The sequence below is a fragment of the Anomaloglossus baeobatrachus genome, chromosome 2 (assembly GCF_048569485.1).
Source record: "Anomaloglossus baeobatrachus isolate aAnoBae1 chromosome 2, aAnoBae1.hap1, whole genome shotgun sequence".
NCBI classification, from domain to species: Eukaryota; Metazoa; Chordata; class Amphibia; order Anura; family Aromobatidae; genus Anomaloglossus; species Anomaloglossus baeobatrachus.
In genome coordinates this window covers 521728787-521756534 of record NC_134354.1, presented here as the reverse complement: position 1 = coordinate 521756534, position 27748 = coordinate 521728787, and positions in this window count along the sequence as shown.

The window sequence follows — 27748 nt, the reverse complement described above, 5'->3', positions numbered from 1 at the left end:
ATAATACTGAAGGGAAGGTTGCCATGGCTATAACCTCGTTTGTCGCCTTATTACAAATCTTCTTACAGCAAGGCAATATACAGTAAACAATAATTATAGCAAAAACCTATCTGAATTAGTATCCCTTTCAGAGAAGTCAACCAACTAAACCAGTCACCCCAAGGATTTGTTACCCCTAAATTTCCTTTCAATTCTTTAGTTAGGGAATTTAATTATTTCCGGGCCTGGGTGACTTTACCATTTGGGCCTGTTTCATCTGGGACATAAGTACAACAGGCCTCTCCTATCATTGCACAAACACCTCCGTTTTCTGCTAACATATCCATAGCCATCCGGTTCTGGTTGGCCAGCAGAGTAGTCTGACACAACTGAGTAGCTAACCCAGTTAAGGCATTTCTGAAGTAATTAACGAATCTCTGTTGATTATAATAAAGATAATTGATCCATGCAACATTCTTATTCACACTAATAATGGGAAGTAAGGACTCAAATCCTGTTGCTACTTCATCTCTGGCCTTATACTCATCTGGGATACTCCAATTACATCAATATATACATGCAGATCCTCCAGCAGATCAGTAGTCAACACAGCTCTATGGGCCCCAGCCATACCTTGTACACTGATTTTTATCTGCTCAGGGGTAACTTCAAGATTTACTGGTGCTATAAGGATGGGCATTAATACTTTCATCAGGGCACACTGACCTTTCCAGGGGAGTTCTAGCCTAGACCTCACTTTCAGATCCCCACGTAACCAATATATATATATCTGCTACTGATTGTCTGTGATTCTTTTTCAGATGTTAAATGAGAAAGAGGATACTTGGTTGGTGCTTGACCATCCAGGGCCGACTCGTGAACCTTGGTGATCTGCTCTTTATAAAGAGCCAAAGCATGATGAGGCTTCTTGTGAACAGTTTGAGGCGCTGACTCAGAGAAAGCTTCTGAGATAATGGGTGGAATGGCAGCCGCTCTCTGTTTCAGTTGTTTCAGGTCCATTGGTTTCAGAGGCGAGACGTTAACTTGCGTGTCATTGACAGTGTGTTTTGCTAATATTTTTAACACTAAGGTTCAGATACGGCTTTAAAGAAGGCAAATAAGTAATTTTATTATAAAGGTTAATATGAAATACAAACTTAAAGGAAAAGTATGATATTGCGTACACTTTTGTATATTGAACATACAAAGGTTAAGTACAGTTAAATATACTTACATCACCAAGGAGCTTTGGACATCATCTGTCTGGAGGTCAGAGAAGCAGGACATAGACAGAGAACTCCTGGACATCACTGACCGGACGTCTCGGTACAGGTAACACGAGCTTCTGTCTGTGCTATACTTCAGCTGATCTTAAAAAGGCTTGAACAATATTACAAGCCTTAAAGTTAATGTGTTGTAGTCTTATTGATCCATGCCCTTTGATGGCCAGTCACTGGGCATAGATGAACCAGAGATACACCACACATCAGACAATGGGGTAATAAACCCACAGCATTCAAGTCTCCCAAGAATACACATCAGGTATTTGAGCTAGGTAAATGGATATATTGTTTGTCTGTATATTCAAGACAAACACACAGAAATCCTTAAGTATATACAAGATTTTGTAACCATGTACACTTTGTCTGATTAATCAATGTTATAGTATAACATAATTTATAAACTCAAAAATAGCCATTTTTATATTTGCAATACATTCCACCCTTGGCTATTTTGAGCCATACATTATTTATACAATGTCCCATACCCTAACGGCATAGTTTTAGCGGATGATACAACAACACAAAGCAATGCATGCACAATAGCAAAAAATTACTCCTAATATATATAATGCATATATCCAAAAATCAGGTAACTAAGAAAATACACATTCCCACCATCTACCATTATCTTGTGTAATGTAATTAATCTAGTATAAATCCATCTCTACTTGTGATAAATATAGCCACCAAACAAGAGAATTGTCCTATTGCTTTAGCTGCATGTGCTGCTACAGTGAGTGTTCCTACAATTATTATAGATAATCCTTGTATCTATGATTTCGTTAACAATTTTACATTTTTTGTATATAATGAAACAGTCATTATATTGTTAATCTCATATTATTTCCTGCCCTCATACGTTTGCATTTTTTATTTGTATGAGAGACACAAATAATAGCAATCTGTTTATGCCCTGTCTTATTCTGTATTTTTAATTGTTGACATCTGCCTATTTTGCTTTAACAAGTCCTCTGATAGATCAGCTCATGTAACCCTTTGAGTCCTTAGGGCAATCATCTCTTCTGTTAAGAGAATGTTCCCCAGTGCAGTTCATATAGGCACAATACAGATTGGAGATGAAGTTTTGGGTCACATCTTCTTCTTCTAGGTCTTCATTTATGTAAAGGGGTCAGTAGCGCCTCGATACAAGTTTCTCATATATTGTCATCACTGGTAGTCTTTGTTATACAAAAATGGCTCGTATTCATCAGCTGAGCCAGGTAAACCCATAGATTCTGTTTGGTTTTCAATAAGGCCACATTTTCCATGGTTGGTCTCTCTGTTTTCGGTCTGAAGGTTGCTTGGCTTCTGACGGAAGTAGATCCATGCCCATGGTGGCGCCAATGATGCAACATTTCCAGAGTTTGATCTAAAGGGACAAAAATACACATATTACTCATCTGTCAGTTGGGATGTATTCCCACTTTTCTTGTTTCATAACTGTCAGCACATTGTCTGCTCCTCGAGCAATGACTTCAGCAGGTTCTGGAATACCTTTGTCACTCAATTGTTTCACCCAAATTTTTGCACAATCATTGATAGGATGTGAAGATCCAAATCATTTATCTTCTCTGCAGAACTGAAGGAGCCCTCCCTCTGACTATCTACATTTTAGAAATAGACAGTACCATCAACTGATTAACATGTCACTGTCTCCACTATTCATTAGAATTACCTTAATTAATAATCCTGATCTATCCCTTCTCTTATTAACTGAGTTCAGTTGAAGGCCAAATCTGACCTTTGGACTATGAGACCATCATACTGAGAGGGCATTTACAAGCCTACTGTGGTCCTGATTGAACATACACATAAAACAAACAACAACCATTAGGTAAATACAATACCCATTCATCACAATGGGATGATTACTTGTTTCATTGTTTTAGCCTGATTGCTCTAATAACATGTAAAACTCTGGTCTCCAGTCTAAAAAGAAAGCACAAACATGATTAGCATACAAGCTCAAATAATGCACAAAACACAATTTTATCCAGTCCACTATCCATATGCTAAAAGATTCACATCTAACTTGACAGCCTAAAAAGCTCACTATTTAACCAACCATATTGGTATATTGTGCTGTATTAATTAGCAGCATGGGTATGTAAATATGAGACCAACCAAACAATAGCAAAAATAATTGCCCTTCCAATAGACTGAACACAGGGATTCTCCTGGTTTCTAGTCTCTCCTTTGTGAACATTTGGATGGCTCTGTATTGTTTATGAGCAGGAATGACTTTTGTAATACTTATCTCTTTACATATCTCTGTACATTCTGTATTGGTGGCAATCTCCTCTGTGGTCTCAATATTACCCTTATCTTTTTCAATCTCCTCTGTGGTCTCAATATTACCCTTATCTTTTTCAATCTCCTCTGTGGTCTCAATATTACCCTTATCTTTTTCAATCTCCTCTGTGGTCTCAATATTACCCTTATAAATTTCAATCTCCTCTGTGGTCTCAATATTACCCTTATCTTTTTCAATCTCCTCTGTGGTCTCAATATTACCCTTATCTTTTTCAATCTCCTCTGTGGTCTCAATATTACCCGCAATCTCCTCTGTGGTCTCAATATTACCCTTATCTTTTTCCCCCCATCTATCTTCCATTTCAGATGGAGACATCTTGGTGGAAGATGATGATAACCTGTTCTGCTGGGCTTTGATTTCCTGCACCAAACATTTGACTTCAGCATACAGATCCAACACCCCCGGTGGTATAGGCTTTGCTGGTGACGATGAGAAAGTGGGCCCTCTTTCTCCCCGTGTCCTGCTTCGCCTGCGCTGTGGAGATTCAGAATCTTTTGCTGCAACCTTTTTATTATGTGAAACCCCTGACTTTTTATTGAGTCCTCTCCTTTGATACAATTTTCTCTTTTGATACAATTTCCACATCTCGTCAGTACTAATCCCATCTATTTTATCCCAGGGAACACCATCCTTTATCAGGGCCATAAACATATCTCTCCTGGTAACACGGGATCTACGATTTGTACTACTTTTAACGTTGTTACACTGTTCTTCAAAATTAAGCTGATCTCTCTGTTTGGGACCCCAATCTCCCAGACCCCCTAACTGTTGGATCACCTCCAATGTATTGGAGATGGGTTTCCCAGTCTGATTTACCATTAATGCCATCATGACATGTTTATAAGCTGCAGGGGCATTTCTAATGATACAATTTCTAATAGAAACACTTACAACAACTTGCATGTAATCGTCATATGCACTTGCTGAAATAGCATTTTTCATAGCCTCCTCCTTCAATCTCCAAGCACAATCTTTCAATGTAAACCATGGTTTTTCATTAGGCGGCCAGTCCGCCTCAGATGGGTATTTATGCTGCAATGCCATAGCCACAACATCCATCATACTACACACCACATGTGGTCGCTGAACTATCAAGGAACAAAATGTTTCCTTCACTACAGGCTCATGGCTGAGTTGAACAAACTTTGGGCCATCCACAGCATCCAGCTGTACTCCATGAGCCCCTGTCTCCCATAATCTGACTATCCAAGCTATCAAAGGTTCATTTGACCTTTGTGAAAAACGATCAAGAAGCTGACTGCAATCCTCTACCATATTCCTGTTCTGTTTACCTCTAGCTGTTTCTAAAACTTGTCTATGGTATATTGGATGAACTCTTATTGGGTTAAGATGAGGATCAATTTCCTTCTCCCCACTGACATGTTCATCCTCCTGTTCTGGGTCGGTGACGTTTTCAGAATCAGATGAGTTCCATACGTTACCACTCCACTCATCTGAGTTCCCCTCTGACCCCGCTTTGGCTATGGCCAAAGCTACTTCCTTTCTATTCTCCTTCCCTCTCTTCTTTCTGTATTTATACTGCTCTATACATACAGCAGACTTGTCTGCATCATGCTGATATTCATCACATTTGTCCACTGACAACTTATTCTGACACTGTGCTGTGACCAATGCAGTCTGGACCTCACACAACTGTCTCTCTAATTCCTGAACTTTTGTTACCATACGTATCTTTTCCTCATGCTGTTTTCTATATGCAGACAACAGGATCCATCCACGCCTACCAACAGCACCCAATTCTTTACCTTTCTCCACTTTCACTTTCTGCAAGCATTCAACCACATCAACAGGTTCAGAATTTTTCAAACATTTGTCCCATGGTTCACTCAAACCAACACTGTGCGACCACTTGGTTGCCAAAATATCATAGGGAGTCTGTTCCCAACCTGGAATCTCAATGCATTCACTCACAACCACTTTTTTCTTAAAAAGAGGCATATTTTACGCAATATCACACTAACAAAAATACTCAAAGCCTTCTGCGTATCCTGCCGACTACGCCAAATGTTTTGCTAATATTTTTAACACTAAGGTTCAGATACGGCTTTAAAGAAGGCAAATAAGTAATTTTATTATAAAGGTTAATATGAAATACAAACTTAAAGGAAAAGTATGATATTGCGTACACTTTTGTATATTGAACATACAAAGGTTAAGTACAGTTAAATATACTTACATCACCAAGGAGCTTTGGACATCATCTGTCTGGAGGTCAGAGAAGCAGGACATAGACAGAGAACTCCTGGACATCACTGACCGGACGTCTCGGTACAGGTAACACGAGCTTCTGTCTGTGCTATACTTCAGCTGATCTTAAAAAGGCTTGAACAATATTACAAGCCTTAAAGTTAATGTGTTGTAGTCTTATTGATCCATGCCCTTTGATGGCCAGTCACTGGGCATAGATGAACCAGAGATACACCACACATCAGACAATGGGGTAATAAACCCACAGCATTCAAGTCTCCCAAGAATACACATCAGGTATTTGAGCTAGGTAAATGGATATATTGTTTGTCTGTATATTCAAGACAAACACACAGAAATCCTTAAGTATATACAAGATTTTGTAACCATGTACACTTTGTCTGATTAATCAATGTTATAGTATAACATAATTTATAAACTCAAAAATAGCCATTTTTATATTTGCAATACACAGTGCTCAGCAGACTGGGCTGTGGAGACATCAGCCTGGTGGGATGGGCTCTTCACAGTATAAGGGAGGGGCAGAGAGAAGGGAGAAGATAGAGACAGAGTTCCTCCTTCCCCCTCTCCCCTCCTTTCTGCATAGCATATTCTAAAGTCCAACTGCTATCTCCTATCTTAGTAATACAGTAGAGCTCAAAATAATAGCAGTCCAATATGACTAACAGATTTTTCAGTTTTTGGCATAAATGATATTACCACATGTCAAACAATTTACCAGTTGGTGCAGTAGATTCTTAGAAAACCCAACCGACTCGGCATTCCTGATCTGCAGGTTTTTGAGACTGTGTATTTGAATAAATAACTGAAAGAGGTGTTCAAAATAATAGCAGTGTGGAGTTACATTAGTGCGGTCGATCATTTTGTGAAGAAACAGATGTGAATCAGGTGGACTGTATTTAAGGGTGAAGCCAGCACATGTTATACATGCATTTCTCCTTGAAAGCCTGAGATTAGGGATGGGCGAACCCCCTGATGTTCAGTGTTCGGGAGACTTGCCTGAACGTTTTGTAAAGTTTGCGTTCGAGTTCTGATATAATGCGATCTTGTGTCCGAACCTTGAACTTAGATTTTAAAGTTATGTGATGGGGCGGAGGGGCTGTAAAATAAAGAATATAGTTAATAATAAACATTGTCATTATACTTCAGGTCCCGCGACATGTCCTGCAGACTCCGTCTCTCACCGCTTCTCCTTCCGAGTACAATCATTGCTGTGCCGCCTGGTAACCAAAGGACCTTCCGTGACGTCGTAGCATGTGACCAGTCACATGTGAATTTTGTATTATCTCATTGGCTACAGACTGGTCACATGGCTATGACGTCATGCTAGGTCCTGTCAGTGCATCTCGCCGGTACGCGGTGCTCGCCCAAGCATCTCAGTACTCGGTATACTTGGCGCGAGTGCCGTGTACCGGTGAGATGCTCGGGCACATGCTCGGCTCCCTGTCCCTGCATGTCGGCGCTCTTTACAGAGCCAGCCCACATGCAGGGATTGGCTGCCACAGCTGGTGAATCGCGGCGCTGGGAATCAAGTGATCGGAGATCACCGTTCCTATAGTAACCTGGCCATCAGGTTACTATGGCAATGTTGGCAGTGGTGACATCACCGCTTACCAACTCGCAGCTTCTGCTCACTCATTGAGTGATTACACGGCACAGGGGAGCAGAAGCATTCTTCCTCCCATCCTGTGCTGTCTGATATAGCAAAGCTGCATGGGTTGAAGAAGAAAGAAGACAGAAGACCAGGATCATGGAGGGGTGAGAGGAAGTAATAAAACATGGAGTCCCTGAGTGTGTCTGTGTATTTATTTCTAATAGAGTGTCTGTGTAGTTATTTCTAATAAAGTATTTTTTTCTCTGTGTGGTGTCTTTTTTTAACCCTTTATTGGAGATTCTTAATGGCCTGGTCAAACTTGCCTGCCATTAAGAATCTCTGGCTTAATACTACCTGATAAAAAAAGCTGGTATTAACCCCTTATTACCCAGCGTGCCACCCGGCACCAGGGCTGCTGGAAGAGTTGGATACAGCGCCAGAAGATGGCGCTTCTATGAACGCGCCATTTTCTGGGGTGGCTGCGAACTGCAATTCGCAGTGGGGGGGGCCCAGAAAGCTTAGGCCAACCTGCGCTGCTGATTCCAATCCCCAGCTGCCTAGTAGCACCTGGCTGGACACAAAAATGGGGTGAAGCCCATGTTGTTGTTTTTTAATTATTTCATGAAATTCATGAAATAATTAAAAAAAGGGCTTCCCTATATTTTTGGTTCCCAACCAGGTACAAATAGGCAGCTGGGGGTTGGGGGCAGCCCATACCTGCCTGCTGTACCTGGCTGGCATAGAAAAATATGGCGAAGCCCACGTCATTTTTTTTTTCATTTTTTGGCAAAAAAAAGAATAAAAAAAAAAAAAGATTCCCTGGATTTTTCATTTCCAGTGAAGGTAACACCAAGCAGTGGGGGTTAGCAGCCATTAGCTGCTTGGATTTCCCTTAGCTAGCAATACAAAAAATGCAGCGGGAGTCCACACATTTTTTTAAAAATTATTTCATTAAATAACTAAAAAAAAAAAGGGCTTCCCTGTATTTTGATTGCCTGACAGCACAGTACTGTAAAAATAAATCATTAAACAAAATGACATAGCGCTCCGGCTATTTTTGATTCTCAGCACAGATAAAGCAGACGGCTATGAACTGCCACCCCCATCTGGCTGATTTACCTTGGCTGGTGATCAAAATACAGGGAAGTCCATTCATTTTTTTTTTATTTAAAAAAATAATAAAAAAAAAAAATGCGTGAGCTCCCAGCGTATTTTGATCGCCAGTCAGGTAAAGCCAGGTAGCTGGGGTTCTCGGCAGCCCACAGCCACCCCTGGAAATGGTGCATTGTTTCTTAGCGCCATTTCCAGGCGCTTTACCCGGCTCGTCCAGTGGTCCTGGAGTCGGGTGGCACGCTGGGTAATAAAGGAGTTAATAACAGCTTTGGATTCTCAGATGCTCCTAAGCCCGAAATTCATGATGTCACGCCAAATTAGATATGGCCACCATGAATTTCTAGTAAACAGTAAAAGAAAAACACAACATAGAGACATTTTTTTTATTAGAAATAAAAAAAACCATTTAGAGACTTCATCTTTATTATAAAAAAATCCTTACTCCGACGTATTTCACAGGGAGAGTAAGGTCAACTCTGCTTCATAACTCTGTACAGATAGTCTGTACAGTGTGAGAAGCAGAGAAAGCAATGAGCAATGTCATCTCTGCTACATCTACATATAGCAGAGGCTATACAGAGTGAGATGCAGGCTGACACTGAGGCCGGAGTTCCACTTACGTGTGACTCGTGCAGTCTCGCATTGGCATCTCCAAGAATGAACTGACACTCTCTGGACACGAGTGCCGACCGCTCCTGTCAGGAGAGTTTGTGGCCGTATCGGGTGATGGCGATGCGACACTAGCACAGTGACTGTCAAAGTTCAGTTACCTGGACCCTTGAGACGTCATAGTCACGTGACCAGTCTGTACAATGTAATTAAACAAGGCACTCCCAAACTTGAAAGTGATGCAAGTTTATTTAATGTGCATGAAAAAAAACGTTTTCGGTCCACAACGGACCTTCTTCAGTTGCACATTAGTGGAGTGGACTGGACGCATAGGATGGCATGAGGCGTAGTATCCACCGCTGCATGGGGACTGCCATCAATGATCATGGAAGCAGAAGTGGTGGGAGACAGAGTCTGCAGGACTCGTTGGAGGACCTGTAAGTATGATCATAATGTTTTTTAATAATGTTCTTTTTTTTTTTCATTCCCTGTGCCCGATCTGTTACATGAGCTTCCCAGGAACGCTCGTGATCAGGCTCGTGTACACGATCACTATATGATCGGTAAGATCCCCGATCTTTACAGTTAGGGATCGCCCATCCCTAGTCATGTTGCCTTACGCTGTAGAGGAAATGCCCTTTAAATGGGTGTTTCAACAAGACAATGACCAGTAAATGAGCAAAATCTTAGTTCCAGACCAACAAAATTGAGGTTATGGAGTAGCCAGTCCAATCCCGGACCTTAATCCTATAAAACACTTGTGGTCTGTCATCAAAAATGCCGTTTCTGAGGCACAGCCAACAAATGCAAATAAATTGTGGGATGTAGACAAAGCGTCCTGGGCTGCAATAACATCTGACAGGTGTCAGATGTTGGTTGACTCTATGCAACATACATGTGAACCTCTAAAATGCTGTGGTTATACAATGAAATATTAGGTTAGGCCCATTTCACACATCCGGCATTTCGTCGGATTGCCGGAACCGGCACACTCCAGTACAGTGTAAATACTGTACAATGGCATCGCGGCAAGCTCCGATCACATGCTCCGGTCATATGACAGCATGTGACCGGAGGTTGTCGCGGTGCCATTGTACTGTATTACACTGTACTGGAGTGTGCCGGATCCGGCAATCTGGCGAAATGCCGGACGTGTGAAATGGGCCTTAGTGATTCACAGGAATGCTAGATCCTAAATAAAAAGCACATATTTTGAGTATGTAAAGACAAATGCAAACACTGTTATTTTTTTGGAGCAGGGCGGTGCAGTGGGTGAGATGCTCTGTCGGCGGTGCGAGGTTGTGCTGGCTGTGGTGGGGGCTGTGTGGAGCAGGGCAGTGCAGCAGGTGAGATGCTCTGTCGGCAGTGCGGAACTGTTCTGGCTGCGGTGGGAACTGTGTGGAGCAGGGCGGTGTGGTGGGTGAGATGCTTTGTTGGTGGAGCGGGGATGTGCTGGCTGTGGTGGATCTGTGTTGAGCAGGACAGTGCGGCGAGTGAGATACTCCGTCAACAGTGCAGGCTTCAAATAATGGCGCCAAGAGTCGGCACGTGTGCAGATGGAGCTCTCGGCTCAAGATCTCATCTTAAGGAAAATGGCGCCTGGAGGTGGCACATGCGCAGATGAGATCTCAGTTTGCACCAGTTTAGACCACACGTTTAGGAAGTTCCGGCAATTCTTTTATTTTGTATCATGGAGTCATGTCCTATGTCTGCGCACTCCTCCCAGTGACGTCAGGAGTTTTAATTTTTCTTTTGCATGTTAAATTAAGTATATTTGGCCAATTATTTTTTTGCAAAATAAAAATTTTTCTCAATTTTTTTTCCATGTTTTCTGAGCAGTAATGCATATTTTCAATATTTTTCAATATTCACTATTTACATCCTTCAGTTATTTTTCCCTCCCCTTTACTTGAGTGCAACTGTGATATTGGATAACAGATGAGATCTCGGTTTGTCATTGAGCCGAGAGCTCAATCTGTGCACGCGCTGACTTGGGGTGACATTTCTTTAAGGCCTGCACCGCCGACAGAGCATCACACCCACCGCACCGCCCTGCTCCACATAGCCCCCCACTGCAGCCAGCACAGAGCATCTGTGACACCCGCCGCACTGCCCTGCTCCACACAGCCACCACGGCACCTGCAGCCAGCACAGCCCTCACTGCAGCGCCTGCAGCACCGCCCCTGCCTCCTGTGACCCCACTCCACCACCACTGCCACACCCCCACCAGTATGACACCATCGGAGTATAAGACAGACCCCCTTTTTTATCTCTAAATTTGGGGTCTGTCTTATAATCCGATGCATCTTATAAAATGAAAAATACAATAGTTAAAAATTTATATACATTTCTCTGCATGTTTTGATTTAGAAAAAAGTGTGCAATGTTCCCAATGCATGGAAATGAAAAGATTATAAAGATTTTGGGCTTAACTCATGTTTTTGAACACACTGCTATTATTTTGAACACAATTGTATAAAAATCTGTACCCGGGAATTGAGAATTTTGATCATGAATGATCAGTCCAGAAGGAGAAAGAAGCAACTTTGTCTGGTAACATTTATTACAAAGTTGCTTATTTTTATTTTCATGTGTACTATTGATTTTTGAAAGAAAAATTAAAACGACAGTCAAACTGTAAGAATATGGTCACCTATATTGTAAATTTCAGCTTTTAGCACTATAATTAGAACTCAGACATTGAACTAGTGTATTTGGGAAATACAGCAACCATTATCTGCATCATCATAACATGGAAGATTACAGGGAGGAACAGGAGAGAAACTACTACACATGATGGTATAATGTGTTAATATATGTTAGCAATAATTCTAGGCATCAGAAAAATAAGGGCGATAAAACGTCACTCACCATTTAAAAATAAAAAAAAACAAGTAAAGGTTGAGCATTGCACTCTAATCTGTAATTAGTCAACCTTTTTCTCATACAGGATTAAAAGGGGTTGTCCACTACTAGAATAACTCCTCATTCCCCATATTTGGCCTCATTAAAAGAAAATATTATGGTCACCTCCCATGCTGGCACTGTTACTGCATTTGTGTCTCCAGGGCTCACTTGAGGTTGTAACGTCACGTGATCCCCACGCCCAGTCACCACCGACTTCTCTCTCTCCGTCTTCAGATGCATGCATAATCAACAGGAAGTGGGATCTGCGGATAGCCGCTCACTTCCTATTGATTACTTGCACGTCTGAAGGTGGGGAAGGAGAAGTTGGAGGTGGCTGGGTACGAGACATCACAACCTTGTATGAAACCCAGCAAATTGATTACTGGCACGGGAAGCGAGTATATGTTTTTTTATTTTAATGGAGCAAACAAGGGGAATAAGAAGGGGTTGATCTAGTAGTGTACAACCCTTTTAAAGAAATTGGTTATATCTTTCTCAGACCTCATATTAAAATTATAACATTACTGTGCTTGTTCTCCTAGCAATAAATGCTTTATAAGTGATCTTTTCTTTTTTACCACATTTTATTTTTTACTGTATCTATTTTATCACTACAAAAAGTGCAAGTATTACCGTGGTCTGAGATTTTATATATCTATACATATAATCCAAGTTTCATAGAGCGCCTTTTAGAACAGCTTTAACACGGAAAGAAGGAGCAATCTAACCACAATTCATTTGTGAGAGGAGCTGATGACCGGTTTATCTTGGCTGAAGTCACATTATTAAGCCATTTGAGATACTGTAACTGCAAGGCTATTTTAGGACTTGGAATGGATATAAATGACTGACTTATCAAGCTAACCTCCAAGCTTAGGTCCAGATTAAAACTCTCAACAGGAGTCTAAACTTAAAGGTTTTTTTTTTCCTATTGCCACACAAATTTACCGGATCAGATAAGTCATCACAGACCGCTCTTGCCGCTTCCGCTGATGTCACATCAACAGGTCAGCTACTTCTCTTCTGCTTTTCGATGTTGACATGGCATTACTGCTGATTAGGGATGAGCGAGTACCAAAATATTCGTAAATCGCTATACTTTTAACAAGTACTTTCTAATACTCGCGTATTGTTCCGAATAGAGAGTACAATACAAGTCAATGGGAAATGCGAGTCATTTTCTGCTGAACCCAACAAAGAGGTCTGAGGGATGGGAAAGTGATGAAACTGAATTAGGAGAGCCTGGAGAATCTCTCTCATCGGTAAGTATGAAGCACGGCCAGCCAATCACAGTAATGCCACAACCAAGATGGCTGCGGCACTACTGTGATTGGTTAAGAAGCCCAGCATGTTTAGTGGCTGCACATCAGCCGCCAAACCGGCTGGACAAGACATACAAATATTGCAAGGAGAGTACATAAAAACTCGCAATGTAACAAGTAACCTGAATACCGTATTATCCATGCGAGTAGCGAATAGTAACGATTACAGTCCCTCATCACTACTGCTGATGTCATGCTGATTGACAGTTGGGTTCCCGCTGCCAAATTGCAGGGAGACAGCTGTTAAATCAACATGACATCGGCAGTTATGCTCCATCGACAGAGCAGCCAGCAAGAGATAGCTGACTTGTTTACGTAAGGTCAAATGAAGCAGCAGTCACCACCAGCAGCGATCCATGACTACTCTGAGCTGGGCAGAACACGTAGGTAGTTAGCAGCTACCTGCCTCTCAGTCCTTCGCCTCATAGGAAAAAAAAATTAGTCCTGGATAAGATATATAATATTTACAAAAATGTGATGGGTATTCCCACTTGTGATATACTGTATAAACATATTTCACCCGCTGTATGTATGAATGAGTGTGTACATTTTTGAACACCTCACCAATTTTCTAAAGTATAAATTCTATTTCTAAAAGTGCTATTGACATGAATTTCTCATCAAATGTCAGTAATAACCCATCCAAATCCACACAAAAATCAAACCATAGATCCCCATAAATTAAGTGATGTGTAACAATGAGAAATGAAAGGGAAAAAGTATTGAACACATGAAGAAAGAGGTACATAAAGCAATGGAAAGTTATGACACCAGCTGAAATCTATCAGTAGTTAGAAAGCAATCCTGCCACTTAGTGAAAAAATAGAATTAGTTCTTAACGGTAATTCAGTTTCTAGGAAACCCTCCACGACAGCACCACAGGAGTTAACTCCACGCCCTAATTGGGACAGGAAACACAAAGAGGTTAAAAACCCCTCCCCACCTCCACTCTACAGTGTTTTTTCCAAGTAAGTACACCGGTACAAATGGTTCAAATGTTAAAATCAGTAATAAACCATTACATTTTTGCAAAAGGTAGGGAGGGAATATCCGTGCTGTCGTGGAGGGTTTTCTAGAAACTGAATTACCGGTAAGAACTAATTCTATTTTCTCTAGTCACTCTCCACGACAGCACCACAGGAGAAGTACCAACGAACATATCTTGGGGGGGAGGGACAACAGCCTGAAGGACGTAACGGCCGAAGGCTAAAGGGTACTTTACATGCTGCGACATCGCTAGCGATCTCGTTAGCGATGTGAAATTCTAGATCGCAAGTGCGATCTTTCGAGATCGCACATGCGTAAAATGACCTATGTGCGATCTCGAAAAATCGCATTTGTGATCTGGAATTTCATATCGCTAACGAGATCGCTAGCGATGTCGCAGCATGTAAAGTACCCTTGAGTCCTTTTTAGACAGGTAATTAAGTTTTTAGTGTTTTGTTTGGACTGATCACCAGATAGCGACTCTGCATATCTGCTTGATGGAAGCGTCGGCCTTCTCGGCCCAAGAGACAGACACCAGATCTGGTAGATTGAGCTGTGAAGTCTTCCAGAGGAGGTAGAGCTTGATTTTTGTAAGCTCTGCTGAGTGCTCTAGCTGGCAATTTTGTTCTTCGCAACTTTGTACTTTTACTCTGCCCCATGAGCTGGACAAAGAGATTATGGTCCTTCCTCACATGAACGGTTCTCTGAAGGTAGTGTAAACTCACCCAGCGTACATCCAAGGAATAAAATTCCCCTTTATCATCAGATGGATTCTGACAGAAAGATGGTAGTATTATATCTTAGGATCAGCGAAAATCCGATACTAGTATCGGAATAAATGAGTAGCCCTGACGAAAGATAATTCTGTTGTTCAGGATTTTTAGGTACGGCTGTCTAGTAGTGGTCTGTAATTTACCAACTCGTCTGGCTGACGTAATTGCTACTAGGAATGAAGTTTTCTAGGACAGGGTTCTAGATCTGTTGAGGGAGGCCCTTAAGAACTCTATTCAAGTTCCAGGGAAGGACTAGATGAATTTGTTTGGGTCGCAACTGCTGAAGTCATAAACCTAATCCACCAATGGCTTGCTAGATCTTGATCGAAGTATGAGCTCCGGGCCGAAATCTGGACCTTGAAGGTTCCAGGTTTAGACCTTTGTCCAGCCATTCTGAAGAAAGTCCAGGATCTGAGCCACCTTAGAATGAAATGGGTCTGGTAATTCAGGTCCACACCAGAAGGAAAAGGTCTGCCATAGTTTCCCCAAATATGGCGCAAGTAATCGGATTTCGGCTTTTCTGTAGCATCTCAATTCCCTTGTCCGACAGGTTTCTGTCTTTTTCGAATTTTGGTTTCAGTAGCCATGCCCTTAGCCTGAGCTTGTGAACTCTTGGTGGAATAGAGGACCTTGATAAAGAAGGTCGAAAGTCAGAGGTAGCAGTATATGTCTATAGCAAGCTATACTGGTACTGGTCGCGAATCAGCTTCTCTTGGCCAGAATAGGGCCACCAGGATGTGGCAACCCCATGCATACAAATTTTTTCTAGCGTCTTTGCCAGCATTGGAATTGGTGGGAAGGCATAGGCTAAATTGAACTCCCACAAATGGGAGAGGGCATTCACGGCAAGACACCAATCGGTTGGATTTAGAAAGAAAACAACAGTTTAGATTTGTATTCTGCTGTCTTGCAAGGTGGACTACTTCCGGGTTGCCCCATCACTCCACTAAGGTCTCAAATACTTCTGAATTTAGAGCCCACTCGCCCGGGTGAACTTCTCTTTGACTGAGAAAGACTGCCTGGATGTTTGCAGAGCCCTTCAGATGGAATATGGAGAGAAATAGAAGGTGTTTCTCTACTCAGCTCAGCATTTTTGTAGACAACATTTTCAGGCCTGTTTGACGAGTGCTTCCTTGATGACAAAGGTGTGCCACCATCATCAATTTGACCGAGTATAACTGTGTCTCTGGATCAGTGGAAACGCTGTCTTGAGTGCTTCGTCCACCGCTTTTAGTTCTCTGTAGTTTGAGGGCCAAATGCGGGAGTCACACAGTACGATCTATCGTGCGATCGCACGAGCGATAGTACCCGCCCCCGTCGTTTGTGTGTCACGGGCAAATCGCTGCCCATGTCGCATAAAGTCGTTTAACCCCCGTCACATGTACTTACGTGCTGAGCGACGTCGCAGTGGGCGGCGAACATCCACTTCCTGAAGGGGGTGGGACGTTCGCCGTCACAGCGACGTCACACAGCGGCCGGCCAATAGAAACAGAGGGGCGAAGATGAGTGGGACGTAAACATCCCGCCCACCTCCTTCGTTCCTTCCTCATAGCAGGCGGGTGCCGCGGGACGCAGGTAAGCTGTGTTCATCGTTCCCGGGGTGTCACACGGAGCGATGTGTGCTACCCCGGGTACGATAAACAACCGGCGCCATGAAAAATAAACATTTTTTTTTAAAAATAAGCGACGTGTACACGACTCTCGATTTGTGACTGATTCTGCATCGCTTGGAGGTGTCACCTGTGACGACGTTGTGAACGATGCCGGATGTACAGTTAGGTCCAGAAATATTTGGATAGTGACACAAGTTTTGTTATTTTAGCTGTTTACAAAAACATTTTCAGAAATACAATTATATATATAATATGGGCTGAAAGTGCACACTCCCAGCTGCAATATGAGAGTTTTCACATCCAAATCGGAGAAAGGGTTTAGGAATCATAGCTCTGTAATGCATAGCCTCCTCTTTTTCAAGGGACCAAAAGTAATTGGACAAGGGACTCTAAGGGCTGCAATTAACTCTGAAGGCGTCTCCCTCGTTAACCTGTAATCAATGTAGTTAAAAGGTCTGGGGTTGATTACAGGTGTGTGGTTTTGCATTTGAAAGCTGTTGCTGTGACCAGACAACATGCGGTCTAAGGAACTCTCAATTGAGGTGAAGCAGAACATCCTGAGGCTGAAAAAAAAGAAAAAATCCATCAGAGAGATAGCAGACATGCTTGGAGTAGCAAAATCAACAGTCGGGTACATTCTGAGAAAAAAGGAATTGACTGGTGAGCTTGGGAACTCAAAAAGGCCTGGGCGTCCACGGATGACAACAGTGGTGGATGATCGCCGCATACTTCCTTTGGTGAAGAAGAACCCGTTCACAACATCAACTGAAGTCCAGAACACTCTCAGTGAAGTAGGTGTATCTGTCTCTAAGTCAACAGTAAAGAGAAGACTCCATGAAAGTAAATACAAAGGGTTCCCATCTAGATGCAAACCATTCATCAATTCCAAAAATAGACAGGCCAGAGTTAAATTTGCTGAAAAACACCTCATGAAGCCAGCTCAGTTCTGGAAAAGTATTCTATGGACAGATGAGACAAAGATCAACCTGTACCAGAATGATGGGAAGAAAAAAGTTTGGAGAAGAAAGGGAACGGCACATGATCCAAGGCACACCACATCCTCTGTTAAACATGGTGGAGGCAACGTGATGGCATGGGCATGCATGGCTTTCAATGGCACTGGGTCACTTGTGTCTATTGATGACTTAACAGCAGACAAGAGTAGCCGGATGAATTCTGAAGTGCACCGGGATATACTTTCAGCCCAGATTCAGCCAAATGCCGCAAAGTTGATCGGACGGCGCTTCATAGTACAGATGGACAATGACCCCAAGCATACAGCCAAAGCTACCCAGGAGTTCATGAGTGCAAAAAAGTGGAAAATTCTGCAATGGCCAAGTCAATCACCAGATCTTAACCCAATTGAGCATGCATTTCACTTGCTCAAATCCAGACTTAAGACGGAAAGACCCACAAACAAGCAAGACCTGAAGGCTGCGGCTGTAAAGGCCTGGCAAAGCATTAAGAAGGCGGAAACCCAGCGTTTGGTGATGTCCATGGGTTCCAGACTTAAGGCAGTGATTGCCTCCAAAGGATTTGCAACAAAATATTGAAAATAAAAAAATTTTGTTTGGGTTTGGTTTATTTGTCCAATTACTTTTGACCTCCTAAAATGTGGAGTGTTTGTAAAGAAATGTGTACAATTCCTACAATTTCTATCAGATATTTTTGTTCAAACCTTCAAATTAAACGTTACAATCTGCACTTGAATTCTGTTGTAGAAGTTTCATTTCAAATCCAATGTGGTGGCATGCAGAGCCCAACTCGCGAAAATTGTGTCACTGTCCAAATATTTCTGGACCTAACTGTACGTCACGAAAACCGTGACCCCGACGATGCATCGCGTGATAGATCATCTCGTGTGACGCCCGCATTAGACTGATCTCGTGCATTCAGAGCCCCTGAAAGGATATCTGCGCCACCATGGCCACCCCTTGCTGGCTGGCGCCTGTGGTTAATGTTACTGGAGAATCCTGATTCCAACAGCCACTCCTTGGAGGTTTTTCATAGACATCCACTTTGGGACAGATGATTTTATTGGTCTAAATAGGAAAAGCTTCCTGTATAGAGACGTGGGCAATCATCCCAGGCTGCTAGGAAGGCTATTTGGAGCATTCTTGTATGGAACAGAGCCCAGGCTACTGCTTGAATACAGGATGTCAGGGATCCTAGGACCGACATCGCTGTGTAGATGGATTGAGATCAGAGTTTTGTTGGTTCACTATCCATCCGAGTTCCTTCAGTACCACAAGGTTCCTCTGTACATGCTGCTCGAGCGTCAGGGCTGAAGGAACAATTATCAGGAAGTCGTCGAGGCAGGGTACTATACAGATATTCTATTCATCTGAGGAACGCTACTACCTGTGCCATCAGCTTGGTAATGCTCAGGATGCAGAAGGTATGCCAAACGGAAGTGTATTGTATTGGTAATGCAGTGTCTGATGTTTGTGCGCAAGTGTAAGAACTTGTTCAGGCTTATGATGAACCTGTGGAGCTATTTGGTTCTCTTACTAGAAACAGTCAAGAGTAATACTCCTGTCCAATTTTTACCTCTGGGATTGGTGATATCACCCCCAAGTTTTGCAGGTCTTGAAGGCCTGACATGTTTAGTTTCTGCCAGCCTTGAGTAGAAGTGTGGGTGATAGCCAGGCGGTGTAGAGGAAAGAAGGTGAACGCTATCTTCATTCCGTCTTTGATGGCGTTCAGAACCCATTGGTTTCATAACACTGTTGACCATTGGGGGAAGACTCTCGATAGAAGTCGTCCTGCCATGCCAGAGTCATTACTTATACTGGTGCTGGGTACGCTCTTGCATTTCCTGGGAGGAAAAGATACTTCTACCTTTCCTCCCTTGGGTAGCTCCACCGCTATGACTTACCCTTTCCTCTATGAGAGGATGGGCCCTGAGGGCATGAAAAACATTCTTGGGTTTTTGTTCTGAATTTTTTTTTTTTAAATTTAGTGGCTCTGTCTAGAAGGTCATCTAAAACTGGTCCAAAAACTTACTTTCCCTTGAAGGGGATGGAACATTTTTTTAATCTTAGAAGTTGCATCACCACTCCATAGTTTGAGTCATAGGGCTCTTCTTGCAGAGTTAGAAAGTACGGCTAATTTAGCAGCAACACTGACTGATTCAGCCGAGGCGTCCACTAGGAACCCTGTGGCTTTCTGAAGCAGTGGAAGGGAAGCTAATAGATCTTCTTTGTGGGGTGTTTTGAGAGAGGTAGGCTTCAAGTCGTCCCAGCCACAGATATAGGAATCTTGTACACATGTGGAAGCCACATTAGTGTTCCTTAGAACTAACATTGTTTCCCATGATTTCATGAACAGGCTTTCAGTCCTCCTATCCATTATGTACCTGAGCTGTGAAAAGGCATCAAAAGGAATGCTGTCTTTTTGGCAACTCTAGAGACCTAGATGTCCCCTTTAGGAAGTTCCCAAGTTCCGGCCGTATGATCCTCAAGTGGGAAAACCGTGTCTATGCTTCAAGGAAGTGCCTAGGCATCTCTCCGGAGCCTCCCATTTCTGAAGGATCTAGTCCTGGATATTTTTATGAACAGGGAATCCAGCTCTTTAGGGCTTTCAGGTCGCCGAACATTACCTCCTGCACTAGCTTCATAGTCTTTTCTACCTTAACCCCCATGGTATCTCGCACAGCTCCCAGCAGCTCCTGAGAAGAAGTAAGTTTCAGGCCATCCTTCTGATTCTGACACAAAGTCATCATCCTCACCAAAGGGTCTGGGAGAGAACTATGGGTCCTCTTCCAAGGCAGAGACCGATACTTTAATGGAGTTTGGCTTCCTTTTTCCGGGGCCGGGCCTGCTGAGGGTAGGGTTTGAGAGGAGGCTAGAGAGAAATGTACCTAGCGCAGTAGATTTTTGATCTGCAAACATGGGAAGGATTTTCTTCCCTGATCAGTGTAGGGGTGACACAGCTTTTTACTATGGTAGGACGAGAGTTTCTTAGTGCACATGATACACTTGCAGCTAGACATATTCTCCTTTTGGGGCCAGGATTCTGGTCTCCCAGAAAAAAGGGAAAGAAGAGCCCATAAGGCACTGACCCCTAAAGGAGGAGGGGGGGGGGGACGCGACATGTACCCATATACATGCGACCCGACCGCCCCCCCCCAGTCACAGTATACTTACTGGATCGTGGGGTAGCGCTGGGCGGTCCAGGTAGGTCTCTCCATGAGAAGGCAAACCCATTGGCGCTGCAGCAGGGCTGAAACAGCACGTGCGTTCCAGGGTAGAACGCATATTCCCAGATAGTACGTCAGCGCAGCATGCGCCGGTGACGTCACTTCCTGCACGCTATTGCCACCGCACGCTAGCAAGGAGGAGGAACTGGGGAGGTCAAGGAGGCCCCCGGCGTGTCGGCCATGCTCCACTCTACCTCATGGGAGGCGCTGGGAGAGCAGGCAGGTACTGAATGTAGGGAATATGGGAGCAGCGATGGAGGAGGGAAGCGGAAAGCTCCGACCTCAGCTGCCCGGTGGTAAGATCAATTGTTTTCCTTTTCCGCAGTACTCTAGTCACCTGCCACAGAGCACCACAGATCCTCTTCGTGACCCAGTAGGGACAGGAAACAACACTGGAGAGGGGAGGTGAGGAGGGGTTTTTAACCTCTTTGTGTTTCCTGTCCCAATTAGGGCGTGGAGTTAACTCCTGTGGTGCTGTTGTGGAGGGTGACGAGAGAAATATCAGCTGGTTTATCTGTCGTGTAAAAAAAGATGTCTCATTACTAAGGTGCCACACAACAAACATCTCATACAGGGTAAAACCAGCTCTGCCTCAGGACCTTTGCAATCTTAGGCCCGTTTCACACGTCCGTGAAAAACAGATGTTTTTCACTAACGTGTAAAAAATGCATATGTCCCTCCATGTGCCGTGATTCACGGCACAAGTGGATTATCTATGTGCAATCCGTGATACGTACTCAGTTATACGTGATTGTTCATGGAGATAAACTCACCTGCCCCTGTACCTGCTGTCCGTGGTGGTGAACTCTTCGGCTCTGCTGTGTTTCCGCCCCGCTGCAGCTACTTCCGGGTCGGCTGTGCCTGCATACATGAATATGCATGCCAGTAATTAGCCGGCTCTGAAGCAGAGGCAGCAGAGGCCGGAGTCAAGCAATGCTGGAGAAGGGGAGTTAAAAATGTTAATTTTCAACGTCCTTGTTTTTCTGGTACTTGTTTCACGGACCACACCATAGTGTGGTCCGATGTACATCAGTGATGTCAGAAAAAAATGGGTATGTCTCAATGCTGCAATCACGGACCCTTGTGTACGCCACACGGAGACACAGTCAGTGAAAAATCACTGATATGTGCGCAGTCCCATTGATTTTAATGAGTCTGCGTATGTCCGCAATTCTGGTACGTATAAAAACTAGCACATATGTCCCAGAATCACGGACGTGTGAAACAGGCCTTATTGTTACAAAACATACTGAGGTCATTGGTTACAGAAGAATTTTGAAACCTCTGACATTTCCAGTAAGCACTATCGGGAACATAATCTAGAAATAGAAAGAGCCTCAAGTATTATCAGAGAATTGCCAAAGAGCCAAGGACTACCTTGTGAGAGCAACAGAAATACTCAGTAGGTACAATCATTTTCAAAGAAAATAAGTAATGCACTCAACTTCCATGGCCTGTATGCACGCTCACCACGCAAGACTCCATTGTTGAACAAAAACATGCTCAAGTGCATTTAAAGTTTACTCAACAATTTTTAGACAAGCCTGTGAAATACTCGGAGAATATAGTCTGGTCAGATGAGATCAAAATTGAACTCTCTGGATGCCATTATACACAGCATGTTTGGAGGACAAAGGGCACTGGGTATCACCACAAAAACACCATACCAACAGTGAAGTTTAGAAGTGGGATCATGGTGTCGGACAGTTTTTAAGCATACAGAAATTGAAAACTTTATATATTTGAAGGAAGGATGAATAGAAAAATGTATCAAGACAGTCTTGATACAAAGTAATTGACATCTATTAAGATAAAGAAGATAAAATTGGCTCAGTGGTTAGCACTGCAGCCTTGCAGCGCTGGGGTCCTGGGTTCAAATCCCACCAAGGACACCATCTGCAAGGAGTTTGTATGTTCTCCCCGTGTTTGCGTGGGTTTCCTCCGGGTACTCCGGTTTCCTCCCACACTCCAAAGACATACAGATAGGGACTCTAGATTGTGAGCCCCAATGGGGACAGTGTTGCAAATGTATGTAAAGCGCTGTGGAATTAATAGCGCTATATAAATGAATAAAATTATTATTATTATTATTATTAAAATGAGGGTGGACATTTCAGGAAGACAATGATCCCAAACACAGCCAATGAAACTATTAATTGGTTTCAAAGAAAGAAGAAGGGAATTTTGTTACTTACCGTAAATTCCTTTTCTTCTAGCTCCTATTGGGAGACCCAGACGATTGGGTGTATAGCTACTGCCTCCGGAGGCCACACAAAGCATTACACTAAAAAGTGTAAGGCCCCTCCCCTTCTGGCTATACACCCCCAGTGGGATCACTGGCTCACCAGTTTTAGTGCAAAAGCAAGAAGGAGGAAAGCCAAGAACTGGTTTAAACAAATTCACTCCGAAGTAACGTCGGAGAACTGAAAACCGTTCAACATGAACAACATGTGTACCCGAAAAACAACCAAAAATCCCGAAGGACAACAGGGCGGGTGCTGGGTCTCCCAATAGGAGCTAGAAGAAAAGGAATTTACGGTAAGTAACAAAATTCCCTTCTTCTTCGGCGCTCCATTGGGAGACCCAGACGATTGGGACGTCCAAAAGCTGTCCCTGGGTGGGTAAAGAATACCTCATGTTAGAGCTGCGAAGACAGCCCTTCCCTACGAGGAGGCAACTGCCGCCTGCAGGACTCTTCTACCTAGGCTGGCGTCCGCCGAAGCATAGGTATGCACCTGATAATGTTTGGTGAAAGTGTGCAGACTCGACCAGGTAGCTGCCTGGCACACCTGTTGAGCCGTAGCCTGGTGTCGCAATGCCCAGGACGCCCCCACGGCTCTGGTAGAATGGGCCTTCAGCCCTGATGGAACCGGAAGCCCAGCAGAACGGTAGGCTTCAAGAATTGGTTCTCTGATCCATCGAGCCAGGGTGGCTTTGGAAGCCTGCGACCCTTTGCGCTTACCAGCGACAAGGACAAAGAGTGCATCCGAGCGGCGCATGGGTGCCGTGCGGGAAATGTAGATTCTGAGTGCTCTCACCAGATCTAACAAATGCAAATCCTTTTCATACCGATGAACTGGGTACGGATAAAAGGAAGGCAAGGAGATATCCTGATTAAGATGAAAAGAGGATACCACCCTAGGGAGAAACTCCTGAATGGGGCGCAGCACTACCTTGTCCTGGTGGAACACCAGGAAGGGAGCTTTGGATGACAGCGCTGCTAGCTCAGACACTCTCCGAAGAGACGTGATCGCTACCAGAAAAGCCACTTTCTGTGATAGTCGTGAAAGGGAAACCTCCTTCAGAGGTTCGAAGGGCGGCTTCTGGAGAGCAACTAGTACTCTGTTTAGAGCCCATGGATCTAATGGCCGCCTGTACGGAGGGACGATATAACAAACGCCCTGCAGGAACGTACGCACTTTAGACAATCGTGCTAGACGCTTCTGAACAAACACGGATAGTGCTGAGACTTGTCCCTTAAGGGAGCCGAGCGACAAGCCCTTTTCCAACCCGGCCTGCAGGAAGGAAAGAAGATTAGGTAACTGGAATGGCCAGGGGGATACTCCTCGTGCAGAGCACCAGGATAAGAAAATCTTCCACGTTCTATGGTAGATCTTAGCAGACGTGGACTTCCTAGCCTGCCTCATGGTGGCCACAACCCCTTGGGATAATCCGGAAGACGCTAGGATCCAGGATTCAATGGCCACACAGTCAGGTTCAGGGCCGCAGAATTCCGATGGAAAAACGGCCCTTGGGACAGTAAGTCTGGTCGGTCTGGTAGTGCCCACGGTTTGCCGACCGTGAGATGCCACAGATCCGGATACCACGCCCTCCTCGGCCAGTCTGGGGCGACGAGTATGACGCGGCTGCAATCGGACCTGAGCTTGCGTAGCACTCTGGGTAAGAGTGCCAGAGGTGGAAACACATAAGGGAGCCGGAACTGCGACCAATCTTGTACTAGGGCGTCTGCCGCTAGAGCTCTTTGATCGCGAGACCGCGCCATGAAGGCCGGAACTTTGTTGTTGTGCCGAGACGCCATTAGATCGACGTCCGGCACCCCCCAGCGGCGACAGATTTCCTGAAACACGTCCGGGTGAAGGGACCATTCCCCTGCGTCCATGCCCTGGCGACTGAGGAAGTCTGCTTCCCAGTTTTCTACGCCCGGGATGTGAACTGCGGATATGGTGGATGCTCTGTCCTCCACCCACATCAGAATCCGCCGGACTTCCTGGAAGGCTTGCCGACTGCGTGTCCCTCCTTGGTGGTTGATGTATGCCACCGCTGTGGAGTTGTCCGACTGGACTCGGATCTACCTTCCTTCCAGCCACTGCTGAAAGGCTAGGAGGGCAAGATATACTGCCCTGATTTCCAGAACATTGAGCTGAAGGGTGGACTCCTGCTGAGTCCACGTCCCCTGAGCCCTGTGGTGGAGAAAAAACTGCTCCCCACCCTGACAGACTCGCATCTGTCGTGACCACTGCCCAGGATGGGGGTAGGAAGGATCTTCCCTGAGACAAAGAGGTGGGAAGAAGCCACCATTGCAGAGAGTCCTTGGCCGCCTGGGAAAGGGAGACTTTCCTGTCTAGGGACGTTGACTTCCCGTCCCATTGGCGGAGAATGTCCTATTGAAGTGGGCGCAGATGAAACTGCGCAAAGGGAACTGCCTCCATGGCTGCCACCATCTTCCCTAGGAAGTGCATGAGGCGCCTTAAGGGGTGCGACTGGCCTTGAAGGAGAGACTGCACCCCTGTCTGTAGTGAACGCTGCTTGTTCAGCGGAAGCTTCACTAATCGCTGAGAGAGTATGAAACTCCATGCCAAGATACGTTAGTGATTGCGTCGGTGACAGATTTGACTTTGCAAAATTGATGATCTACCCGAAAGTCTGGAGAGTCTCCAGAGTAACATTCAGGCTGAGTTGGCATGCCTCGAGAGAGGGTGCCTTGAAAAGTAGATCCTCCAAGTAAGGGATCACCGAGTGTCCCTGAGAGTGCAAGACTGCTACCACTGCCGCCATGACCTTGGTGAAAACCCGTGGGGCTGTCGCCAGACCGAAGGGCAGGGCTACGAACTGAAGATGCTCGTCTTCAATAACGAAACGCAGCAAACGCTGGTGCTCTGGAGCAATCGGCACGTGGAGATACGCATCCTGATGTCTATTGATTCTAGGAAATTTCCTTGAGACATTGAGGCAATGACGGAGCGGAGGGTTTCATCCGGAACCGCCTGGCCTCCACGTGCTTGTTGAGCAGGTTTAGGTCCAGAACGGAAAGGAAAAAGCCATCCTTTTTTGGCACCACAACTAGATTGGAGTAAAACCGTGTCTTGTTCCTGAAGAGGAACAGGGATTACCCTCCTCCTGCCTGCAGAAGAGCATCGGCTCGGTGGGGAGGTTTTGAAGAATCGAGTCGGAGGACGAGAACAGAACTCTGTCCTGTGCACGTGAGCACAATGTCCCTCACCCACCGGTCTGTGACCTGTGGCAGCTAAATGTCGCCAAAGGCGGGAGAGTCTGCCATCAACCGCGGATGCGGAGAGAGAGAGAGCTGAGAGTCATGAGGAGACCGCCTTGGTAGCGGTTCCTCCAGCTGGCTTCCTTGGGCGTGATTGAGCCCGGCCGGAATCTGAGCCCCTCTGAGGCTTTTTTGCCCTTTTGGACGAGGACAATTGGGACCTGCCCGAGCTTGGGAAGGACCGAAACCTCGACTATCCTTCCAGGACAGCATTAATAGGGTAAGTCGCAATGCAGACATTGCGAGGTTACGGACGCCCCTGCGACACAGATGTACATGTGCTCAAGACCAGCTGCGCAAGAACAGCTGAAAAGCTTAGGGTGCCCATACGGCTGTGAATGCCGGAGCAACCGACACGCCGATAGCCTCATAGACAGAATTCAACCAGAGTCCATCTGTCTGTCAATGGCATCTTTAAGTGAAGTCCCATCTCCACTGCAACTATGGCTCTAGCCGGAAGCCTGGAGATTGGAGAATCCACCTTTGGACCCTGGGTCCAGCGCTTGACCACGTCAGAGGGAAAGGGATAACGTGTATCCTTAATACGTTTGGAGAAAACGCTTATCTGGTAAGCGTGGTGTTCCTGGACTGCTTCTCTGAAGTCAGCGTGGCCAGAAAAATACTCAATATACGTTTGAGCTACTGAAATGGGACTTCTCCTGCTGTGAGGCTGACTCCTCGCTGGGGGAGCTGAGGGAGAAAGATCCAACATTCCATTGATGGACGCTATAGGATCATTCCCTATGGCGTCACCATCCGGTGTATCCGGATTGAGAGCGGTGTCAGGATCAAAGTCCTGATGAGCTACGTCTGCCTCCTCATACAGAGAGTCCTCCTGGGACCCCCCCGGAGCACCGATTTTATTCCAAATGAGGGTGGTCAGGGAGCAATGAACCAGATTGCGCATGGCCTGTCTGGACTGCAAGTCTCTATCCCATGACAATATATCAGCCGAAACTGCAACTCCGTCCCTGTCCTTGGACAGGGTTGACAGGTGGTGCCTTTGGCCACGTCTAGTAGAGACCCCGGCTGACCAAGTGCTACAGGGGAGCATTGCACACAATGGGGGTCAGTGCCGTGGAACAGTATCACATGCAGTAAAAACAGCATCGAAAGCCTGTGTTGCTTATATGCTGCTGCCGACTAGCCATCTAGGAGTATAGAGCCAAGAATGGCGACCGTACAGTGCAATGTATAGCATACAAGCATAAAGTACAAATGAACACTGCCGCACATGCAATACAAGCAGCATAGAAAGCCTGTGCCATGGCACCCCTGCTTTTCTGCTGCTGTAGACTAGCCATCTAGGGGA